This window comes from Salvelinus alpinus, chromosome 5 (genome assembly GCF_045679555.1).
Source record: "Salvelinus alpinus chromosome 5, SLU_Salpinus.1, whole genome shotgun sequence".
Taxonomy (NCBI): Eukaryota; Metazoa; Chordata; class Actinopteri; order Salmoniformes; family Salmonidae; genus Salvelinus; species Salvelinus alpinus.
Genome location: NC_092090.1, coordinates 38,357,846 through 38,369,642, shown reverse-complemented (window position 1 = coordinate 38,369,642; position 11,797 = coordinate 38,357,846).

Below are 11,797 nucleotides of genomic sequence, written 5' to 3'. Positions count from 1 at the left end.
ACCTGGAGGTTTGTCGCACAATCGCCTCGTCGATGAGGTGGTAATTGGGTCGCCCTCTTTTTACAGAAAGCGATAGCCAAATCGGCATATTCGGGGGGAATGCGGAAGGTGGAGACTTGGTCCGGACTCTCCACCGTCGTCGCACCGATGGAAACTCCCATACACCTACCTGAGCACTACTCTGACCACCCCTTAAGAGCCCCCTGTTTCCACAAAATGTTGGGATTGTGATAAGCCAATGAGGAAGAGACTAATCCGCTCCTCATGACCCCCCTGCGTCACCATGTCCAGTGGAACCGTGGCCTCCCTGACCAGCCCTGACCCTAATGGTCAACTATCTAGGGCGTGCACGGGGAAGGGTTGGTCCATCTGAACCAAGGGAATCCCTAACTTAAGCGCGAACCTGCGGTCCATAAAACTCCCCGCTGCGCCTGAATCTACTAGCGCCTTATGCTGGGAATGAAGGGAAAACGCAGGAAAGGAAATCAACACATACATATGACCAACAGGGAGCTCTAGGTGAGCCTGGTGCTGACTCACCTGAGGTGTCCGAGCAGTGCTCTGCCTGCTTTCTCGACTCCCAGACGAGTTCCTCCAGCACCGGTCAGCAGTGTGCCCTCTCCAACCACAACTGGTGCAGGAGGAGATTCCTCCTCCGGTCGCCCTAGCTGCAGCACCCCCTAACTCCATGGGTGTCGGAGCGGGAGAGCTGGGGGGTGGAACGAACAGAACCCGATCTGGGCGCCCGCGAGCAGCCAGCAAGTTGTCCAGCCTGATGGACATGTCTATCAGTTGGTCCAGAGTGAGGGTGGTGTCTCGACAAGCTAGCTTCCTGCTGACGTCCTCTCGCAGGCTGCACCTATAGTGGTCCATCAGGGGCCTGTCATTCCACCCCGCGCCGGCGGCCAGGGTCCGAAACTCCAGCGCGAAATCCTGTGCGCTCCTCGTTTCCTGCCTCAGATGAAACAGACGTTCACCCGCCGCTCTGCCCTCCGGTGGGTGGTCGAACACGGGTGAACTCTGGGTAATGGTCCCTCGCCGAGTCTGGACCCTCCCAGACCGCGTTGGCCCACTCCAGGGATTTGCCCGAAAGGCAGGAGACGAGGACGTTGACACTCTCCTCTCCCGAGGGAGTCGGGTGAACGGTCGCCAGGTAAAGCTCTAGCTGGAGCAGGAACCCCTTGCACCCGGCAGCCGTCCCATCGTACTCCTTCGGGAGCGCGAGCCGAATCCCGCTGGGGCCCGGACGCCGCCGGAGAAGGTGGTGGTGCAGGCTGGAGAGTGGCTGAAGATGAGGTAGAGAGGCTGCTCCTCTCCCATCTCTCCATTCTCGCCATCACTTGATCCATAGCCGTCCCCAGACGGTGTAGAATGGCTGCATGCTGGAGGACACGCTCCTCCATGGACGGGGAGGAGATCAGAATGTCATCGATGTAAACCACCACACCCTGCCCGTGCAGGTCCCTGAGAATCTCGCCTACAAAGGATTGGAAAACGGCTGGAGCATTTTCCTGCTGACTCCATGATTTTCGGGTGCGGGATTCTGTCAGATTCTCCCTAGGAGAGGTGGGTGTGGAGTCAGGCGCAGGAGAGTAAGAATTTCGAGAAGGCGTTTTATTACAAGTCCATCAACAGAACAGGCACTGGACCACAACAGCAGCCACTAATAAACAGGAACGCAGTCCAGTAGAACACGGAGGAACACACTCCTCTGACTAAATTAACGTGCGGGAAAACAGTCCCGTGAAAACACTTGTTTAACAGAGCAAAACAAAACGCAACCCAAACCAACGACAGATACACAAACAATCCCGCACAAAACCTAGCTGGTAGGGCGAGATTAAATACCCCACTGATTAACCTAAACTAGACACAGGTGAACACAAGACAGACAAAACCAAACGAAAAAGAAAAGGGATCGGTGGCAGCTAGTAGACCGGCGACGACGACCGCCGAGCGCCGCCCGAACAGGGAGAGGAGCCACCTTTGGTGGAAGTCGTGACAGCACCTCCTTTACCGTGGTGGGAGTCGGCCAATTACACACGGCTGAAATGCGGTCACTCTCCATCTCCACCCCTGAGGTGGAAATGCGGTACCCTAAGAAGGAGATGGACTGTTGGAAGAACAGGCATTTCTCAGCCTTGACGTACAGGTCATGCTCCAACAGTCGACCAAGCACCCTGCGCACCAGGGACACATGCTCGGCGCGTGTAGCAGAGTATATCAGAATGTCATCAATATACACCACTACACCCTGCCCGTGCAGGTCCCTGAAAATCTTGTCTACAAAGGCTTGGAAGACTGATGGAGCATTCATCAACGCGTACGGCATGACGAGGTACTCATAATGCCCTGAGGTCATACTGAACGCCGTCTTCCACTCCTCTTCCTCCCGGATATGCACCAGGTTGTAAGCCCTCCTGAGATCTAGTTTGGTGAAGAAACGCGTCCCGTGCATTGACTCGATCGCAGTGGCAATAAGAGGTAGCAGGTAACTGTACCAGTGATCTGATTTAGGCCTCGGTTGTCAATACACGGGCGCAGACCTCCCTCCTTCTTCTTCACAAAAAAGAAACTCAAGGAGGCGGGTGAAGTGGAGGACCGAATGTACCCCTGATGCAGGGATTCGGAGACATATGTTTCCATAACCGCCATCTCCACTGTGACAGGGGATACACGTGACTCCTGGGAACTGTTAATGACTTTGCAAATGCTATATAGGCCTAAATAGTATAAATGATGATATATGACTTATAGAGTATGGTTACATTTCATTTGCTCTGTTGAACCTACCCTTTGGAATGACTTTTATAGCAACAGTAAATATATTTAGTTAAGAGATCTCTCAATAATCATTCTCACGTTAGCAAATTGGTAGTAGTCAGTGACAAATATAAAAAATGGGTTGGTTAAAACCCTGGATGGGAGAACAAATTAATAGTTGTAGATAGATCAAATCTCCAGTTTGAGGTGCTGCCCAGCCAATTATTTAGTTTTTTATAGTGGATATAATGTTGAAGATCTGACATTGTTTCAAAGGTACAAATTAAACATATTTTATACCAGGTTTGTCTATATTGAAAATTGGTTGCAATGATGACATAAACCTGTGGTTGAAATTTCACCCTCAAAACAGCAGTTTACGTTGATAACTTTTTTCAAATCCAATGTATTTTCCACGTCACAATACATTGGCAAATTATGTTGAAACAACGTTGATTCAACCAGTTTGTACCAAGTGGGATAGCAGCGTGCACTTACACACCAACACACGCATGCACGCACACACACACACACACAAACACACACACACCCAAATATGGCATGCACGTACACCCAAATATGAGGCAATAGCGCCAGCGATGATGTCATTCCATATCTGTTAGGCCTTGGCTAGATGAGCTAATCTTCAGCTCCTTCATTCTGAAGCGATGTGGATCTCCCAATTTGCGAGGTATCGCTTCACATGGATGTGCTGATTCTCTATGTAATACTAAATCGCATTCTCAAAAAAACTCTAAATGAATTATTTGTCTTGCCTGTGAAAATACTTTAGCCCTGAGAGCAGCCCTTTGGCCCTCCACGTTTACACAACACCAAGAGTTGGTCTGGCCCAATTCATATAGAAATCATTTCATCAGAAAGAGACAAAAATATATTTATTTATGACCCCAACAGCGAGACAGGAATAGGTTCAAGCCCTTTTCCATCTGTGCGCAATCCTAGCGTAATGCTATCATCACCTGTTTCCATGCTTCTTGCTCACATCTGGCTTGCATTAAAAAAAATCACACAAGGTGCATTTTTTTCTGCCCCTTTTTGTGTGCGCTTTAGCAGTTGGCTCATATTTCTAAAATAGGCTACAACAACAAATTAAGATCTGAGGCTTGGAGAAAAAAGCACTGATTTCAAACAGCAATTTGCTTTAAATTTCAGAACCAGACTCTCCAGGGGGTTCGATATACTAGACACAGGAGTTTAAGAGCTCACTAAGGTTTATTGCTGTGTGGACTGGAGCCTGGATGCTAAGATAATGGGGTTTTTCATTTATCAAGCTGGCACAGAACGGGTAGAATTTTGTCATAGTTAAATCCATTTGGCTTGTAAATAAACCAGAATTCCCTCTTATGTTTGAATAATTTGAAGGTAGTGCTTCCTCATAAATGATGGTAATATAGTAATTAATACCAATACAGGGTCCACATCACAGTAGGTAGACTGCCACTACTACTACAGTGCTTAAAATGAATTGTATATCACTTTTTACTCTTCCCCAGGTCAAATTGAAAGGTTGCAATGTATCAATAGATGTCCAGCCCTAAACACTTCCCCATGAGTACATTAGGAACTACCTGCACTTTATCATAGATACAGCACATGTTGTGTAAATATGATGTAAATATGTAAGTGTCATGTGAGTATGTGAAAGAGATATTGGAGCTGCCTCTGTCATAATAATAGCAGGGATGTAGCCTATATATGTAGGCTGCCAATGTACAGTATGAGAACTCCTGCCCAATGAAATGTTTTTCCCTCGTCCATAACAGACTGGAATCTGTGTATCCGCTCTGCCTCTCCCATGGACACCAGCTGTGCAGCTGGTGCTTGCTGGGAACTGCAGTCAGCCTGCAGTTGTGAGGGATTTTTAACACAGTTCCCCCATGTGCATTTAAGGAAGCAGTAATGTCATGCAATTGGGGTCATATTATTATTGTGTGGATCCCGGAGAGTGATGTCATAGGAAAGAGGAAACTAGCTAACTCCCAAACCAAGAGAGCAAAGGTTACAGTCAAACTGGCAGAGACCCAGATTGACTTAAATACTTTCCTTTCTCTCTTCCCCCTTTCTTTCCTTAAAAAAGTAAGATGTCCCGGTTTGCTTCCTTTGGCATATCTGATTATGAGCTGTAATTTATTATCATTGAGTAATTGTCGTCACTAGGGGGTTTGAGATAACAGCTTTTCAAAAAGGAACATCCTGTGAAAATGTCCTACATAAATGGAAGATTGTAGAGGGATGAAATGGAGACAAATGACTGAATGGATTAAATTAATTTAATTTATACATTAACGTTGGCCTTTCATCATCTCTAATGAAAAATCAACACTTTTCTAGTCTATCAAAGGGAAGATCATTTGAGTGTTCCAGATACAGTTGAAGTCGGAAGTTTACATACACTTAGGTTGGAGTCATTAAAACTCGTTTTTCAACCACTCCACAAATGTCTTGTTAACAAACTACAGTTTTGGCAAGTCGATTAGGCCTACCTTCAAAATCAGTGCCTCTTTGCTTGACATCATGGGAAAATCAAAAGAAATCAGCCAAGACCTCAGAAAAAGAATTGTAGACCTCCACAAGTCTGGTTCATCCTTGGGAGCAATTTCAAAACGCTTGAAGGTACCACATTCATCTGTACAAACAATAGTGCGCAAGTATAAACACCATGGGAGCATGCAGCCGTCATACCGCTCAGGAAGGAGACGCGTTCTGTCTCCTAGAGATGAATGTACTTTGGTGCGAAAAGTCCAAATCAATCCCAGAACAATAGCAAAGGACCTTGTGAAGATGCTGGAGGAAACAGGTACAAAAGTATCTATATCCACAGTAAAACGATTCCTATATCAACATAACCTGAAAGGCCGCTCAACAAGGAAGAAGCCGCTGCTCCAAAACCGCCATAAAAAAGGCAGACTACGGTTTGCAACTGCACATGGGGACAAAGATCATACTTTTTGGAGAAATGTCCTCTGGTCTGATGAAACAAAAATAGAACTGTTTGGCCATAATGACCATCGTTATGTTTGGAGGAAAAAGGGGGACGCTTGCAAGCCGAAGAACACCATCCCAACCTTGAAGCATGGGGGTTGCAGCATCATGTTGTGGGGGTGGTTTGCTGCAGGAGGGACTGGTGCACTTCACAAAATAGATGGCATCATGAGGCAGGAAAAGGATGTGGATATATTGAAGCAACATCTCAAGACATCAGTCAGGAAGTTGAAGCTTGGCCGCAAATGCGTCTTCCAAATGGACAATGACACCAAGCATACTTCCAAAGTTGTGGCAAAATGGCTTAAGGACAACAAAGTCAAGGTATTGGAGTGGCCATCACAAAGCCCTAACCTCAATCCTATAGAAAATTTGTGGGCAGAACTGAAAAAGCGTGTGCGAGCAAGGAAGCCTACAAACCTGATTCAGTTACACCAGCTCTGTCAGGAGGAATGGGCCAAAATTCACCCAACTTATTGTGGGAAGCTTGTGGAAGGCTACCCGAAACGTTTGACCCAAGTTAAACAATGTAAAGGCAATGCTACCAAATACTAATTGAGTGTATGTAAACTTCTGACCCACTGGGAATGTGATGAAAGAAATAAAAGCTGAACTAAATCATTCTCTTTACTATTATTCTGACATTTCAAATTCTTAAAATAAAGTGGTGATCCTATCTGGCCTAAGAAAGGGAATTTTTGCGAGGATTAAATTTCAGGAATTGTGAAAAACTGAGTTTAAATGTATTTGGCTAAGGTGTATGTAAACTTCCGATTTCAACTGTATATACCAATATGAGTGTCCTGAAATGAAATACCAAAGCTGAGATGGTACGTTTGCCTATATCTTCGTTGTCTACAGTGCACATTTCCTTGTACTTGTAGGAGCAGTGATTTAAGCCTACTGTATGAGAACACTTTGATCTTACACTATGTACAAAACATTACAGCAGAAACATGAACCATGGAAGAGGATAGAATGTGCTCTTACAGTGTGTCAAATCAGCTAGTAAAATGGTCACATTTCAATCTAACCAAACTTTATCTCCACTCCTGTCCAGTGGCATGTCAATAGAATCCACAGATGAGGAATCAAAACCTCCGTTCCAGGTGCGCAATGCTGCCATGATTTACGGTTGCTTTGCTACCTGTCGTGGTCACTTAGATGAGAAAAGCAGCTGCGGTAGGGAAGCAGCTTACCAGTATTGGTATTAGGCAAACCGTTTATGTTGGAGGGAGTTGGAGAGCACAGACAGGTCTTGTGGTTTCTGCCAGCACAAGTTCAATCTATTATCTTTGGATTAACTAGGCTACCCTGTGAGCGTTTAGCCAAGAGGGAGACTTGATATTAATAAAGTGTGTGTAGACCTAGTTTACACCCTATCTCTGATCATTCTTCCCCTCTACTCAGGAACTAATTTGACCTAGGACAGCAGGTGAGTACAAGTATCTGCCAGGTAGAAACATAATTAGTGTTTCAGCCCTCCAGGACTGTAATTGAATTGCACTGCCCTATTTATTTGAGTGATGAAGTCAGCATTGGCACACCTGTATGATGAACCAGGGTCAGACCCCCATAACCAGCTGGATGAGATCGACCTGAGTTTGGGAAATCCTGTAACTGTTAGAAGTTAGAACATCATGAAATTATGAAATATTTCATCAGTTTGTTCTGGAGTCATCATTATGGAAACTTTTTCAACAATTGACATGAGTCACCATATGCCTAATTATGTAATTACATATAATCTATCATATCATTGGCACAAGGTAATGCAGTTTCTTATGCCAAATAAAAAAAATACTCTATTGCAATTATTTAAAGGCCCAGTGCAATAAAAAAAAATCTGTTTCTACTGTTTTATAACATATTGCACAACAGCTGATGAAACAACAGTAACACTGTAAACGTGTGGGAAAAAAATATTATTTCTTGATAGTTGCTGGTTGAAAATACAATCTACACAGGACCTTCTAATCAGCAGGTTTGCATAGGCGGGAGTTTCGGCTTTCCATGGTGACATCGGTTTATAGACCAATAAAAAATAGAGTTCTAAACCTTTCTCCCACCTTTCTCCCAAAACAGCTAGTTTTCATTTCCACCCTCCCCACTCAAACCACCCCCAGACAGTCTTAGCAAAAATCTTGCTCGAGAAATAGTTTTTTGCAAAAAAAAATAATCTGGGACAATTTTAATGGAAATCTATTACAGTAAGGTACTTAATTCTTACCCAAAAATGATTTGATATTGATGTAAAAATGGCTGCATTGAGCCTTTAATGAGCATGATGGCCAATGACGAATGTACTCGTCAAATTACCAAATGCATAAAGAAAATGTAAACTGTTAGTAGAGATAGATATGTCATGGCTGATGTTACATTTAATTGCTATGGTATTAGGCCAGGCCTGATCTGTATTGAGACCCAAGGAAGGCAGTGGTATGGAAATAGGTGTCTCCCCCTAGAGGGACAAAGTGGTAAAGTTTCTTCTGATCTCTGTCCATTAGTTGTTAACTTCTCTGTCCCATCACTATGGACAAGAAAGTGCTCGAGCTCAGGCATGGGTAAGGTCTCCTCTAAGCTTAATGAAGATAAATGACAACATTTAAGACTGCAATGTCACATTCTCATTTAGGTTCTTACGGCTTAAATGACACATTGCATTCGTCTCAGAATCTATTTGGCAAACCACGTAAATGATCCATAGATCATTTAAGTAATTTAATTCTTTGGAAAGTATGTCTCGTTGGCTGAATTTAAGAGTTTTCACAGCAATATTGAATCCTTCACCCTATTCAATATATGTTAAGGTTATATGCAAATGGTTTTCATAAATCAGTTTAAGGAGCAAAGGGTAATGGTTAGTGAATGATACTTATCAGACACCATAAGTGCTATTTCCAATAAATACATAGAGCGGTTCATTCATATGGGTATTCAGGTCCTGATGGATATAGGATCATCACCTTGGAGTGATTCCAAGACAGCGCTTAAATCAACCTGTACATTGTCTGTCCCATAAAGCCTTGACCAATCTTTGAGGATAACACTTCTTAATGGAAAATGTATTTTATGTTACATATTAGACTTCTGGTGTCACTGATTCATTCATCATGAAGATCTATTCTTGACAAGGTATCACAGTGCTGTCTCAGTTTTAAGCAAGCTTTTAGCACATGTTTTTTTTTGTTGCTTTTACAAATTTGTAAAATGTGTTGTTCTAAACATGTACAGTTGAAGTCAGAAGTTTACATACACCTTAGCCAAATACATTTAAACTCCGTTTTTCACAATTCCAGACATTTAATCAGAGTAAGAATTCCCTGTCTTAGGTCAGTTAGGATCACCACTTTATTTTAAGAATGTGAAATGTCAGAATAATAGTAGAGAGAATGATTTATTTCAGCTTTTACTTCTTTCATCACATTCCCAGTGGGTCAGAAGTTAACATACACTCAATTAGTATTTGGTAGCATTGCCTTTAAATTGTTTAACTTGGGTCAAACATTTCAGGTAGCCTTCCACAAGCTTCCGACAATAAGTTGGGTGTAATGAGGTGCGTACTGGCGGGAGAGAAGTCAGGCGCAGGAGAGCGAAAACTGATTTACAACAGTGTCGTTTAATAAACATAAACCACCGTCAACAGAACAATACATGAAATGGGTCAAACAAAACCCGGTAATCACCAGCATACCGTGCATAAGCACTACAAGAAACAATTACAGACAAGGACATGGGGGGGAACAGAGGGTTAAATACACAACATGTAATTGATGGAATTGGAACCAGGTGTGATGGAAGACAAGACAAAACCAATGGAAAATGAAAAGTGGATCGGCGATGGCTAGAAGGTCGGTGACGTCGACCACCGAACGCCGCCCGAACAAGGAGAGGGACCAACTTCGGCGGAAATCGTGACATTGGGTGAATTTTGGCCCATTCCTCCAGACAAAGCTGGTGTAACTGAGTCAGGTTTGTAGGCCTCCTTGCTCGCACACGCTTTTTCAGTTCTGTCCACAAATGTTCTATAAAATTGAGGTCAGGACTTGTGATGGCCACTCCAATACCTTGACTTTGTTGTCCTTAAGCCATTTTGCCACAACTTTGGAAGTATGCTTGGTGTCATTGTCCATTTGGAAGATGCATTTGCGACCAAGCTTTAACTTCCTGACTGATGTCTTGAGATGTTGCTTCAATATATCCACATAATTTTCCTCCCTCATGATGCCATCTATTTTGTGAAGTGCTCCAGTCCCTCCTGCAGCAAAGCACCCCCACAACATGATGCCACCATCCCCGTGCTTCAAGGTTGGGATGGTGTTCCTCGGCTTGCAAGCCTCCCCCTTTTTCCTCCAAACATAACGATGGTCATTATGACCAAACAGTTCTATTTTTGTTTCATCAGACCAGAGGACATTTCTCCAAAAAGTACGCTCTTTGTCCCCATGTGCAGTTGCAAACCGTAGTCTGGCTTTTTTTATGGCGGTTTAGGAGCAGTGGCTTCTTCCTTGCTGAGCGGCCTTTCAGGTAATATATAAGGTCAATATAGGACTTGTTTTACTGTAGATTTAGAAACTTTTGTACCTGTTTCTTCCAGCATCTTCACAAGGTCCTTTGCTGTTGTTCTGGGATTGATTTGCACTTTTCGCACCAAAGTACATTCATCTCTAGGAGACAGAACGCGTCTCCTTCCTGAGCGGTATGACGTGGTCCCATGGTGTTTATACTTGCATACAATTTTTTGTACAGATGAACGTGGTACCTTCAGGCGTTTTGAAATTGCTCCCAAGGATGAACCAGACTTGTGGAGGGTCTACAATTCTTTTCCGAGGTCTTGGCTGATTTCTTTTCATTTTCCCATGATGTCAAGCAAGGAGGCACTGGGTTTGAAGGTAGACCTTGAAATACATCCACAGGTACACCTCCAATTGACTCAAATGATGTCAATTAGCCTATCAGAAGCTTCTAAAGCCATGACATCATTTTCTGGAATTTTCCAGGCTTGTTTAAAAGCACAGTCAACTTAGTGTATGTAAACTTCTGACCCACTGGAATTGTGACACAGTGAATTATAAGTGAAATAATCTGTCTGTTAACAATTGTTGGAAAAATGACTTGTGTCATGCAGAAAGTAGATGTCCTAACCGACTTGCCAAAACTATAGTTTGTTAACAAGAAATTTGTGGAGTCGTTGAAAAGCGAGTTTTAATGACTCCGACCTAAGTGTATGTAAACTTCCGACCTGAAATGTATATGCTTTCTATTGTAGGTCTGTGGGGCGTTGTGGCCTCTATTTTGATGTTTTGGTATGTTTTTACAGTGCACACAAAAGATTGTCCACATGGAGTATGTCTATCTTCAATATGCCTGTGGAAAAGATGTTTCCCTACTGCAGAGGTTTTATGTAATTAGCGCTACCTGTACCATACAACTTTCCCATTCATAACAATTAAATTCTGTGTATTCACATGAACTTGTACCCATTTAATTTGGAGAGGGAAACATGAGGCTTTGGAGAAGTGATTGTTCACTGAGCTTTGGCTCATTCTCTGCTGGAGTGAAACGCTTGTATAGAAACTGTTGCACAACATTCTAGTGAGAAGGATCAGACCTTTCCTGCAATCTCTTAGCTCTACGCATACAGTCCTCCCTCCTTCGTGAGTGTTCATTACACACACAGTGCCGCAATCCATCTCACTAAAGCTAAAGCATACCATGGCACAGTAGAGGCCTGGGCTGAAAACAAAAAACAACCTTTCAGGAGGAAAGAAATAGAAGAGGACCATCCTGAAGCAAACTCTGAGACAAACACTGAGACAGAAATGGATTGATTAGGTATGTGAGCACTTTGTTGAAGTTGATAAAAGGAATATCTTCTCTACTATGTGAGGGATGACAGACGTCCAAAACGTGGTGCTTGAGAGATAAGGAGCTGTCTGAACAGCAGGTTGAACGTCCCTGTCAGTGTGGTTTGTTTCCAAGCTGATGTCCTTAACTGGAGGTTATGTCTGTGTGTCCCTGGCCTGCTCTG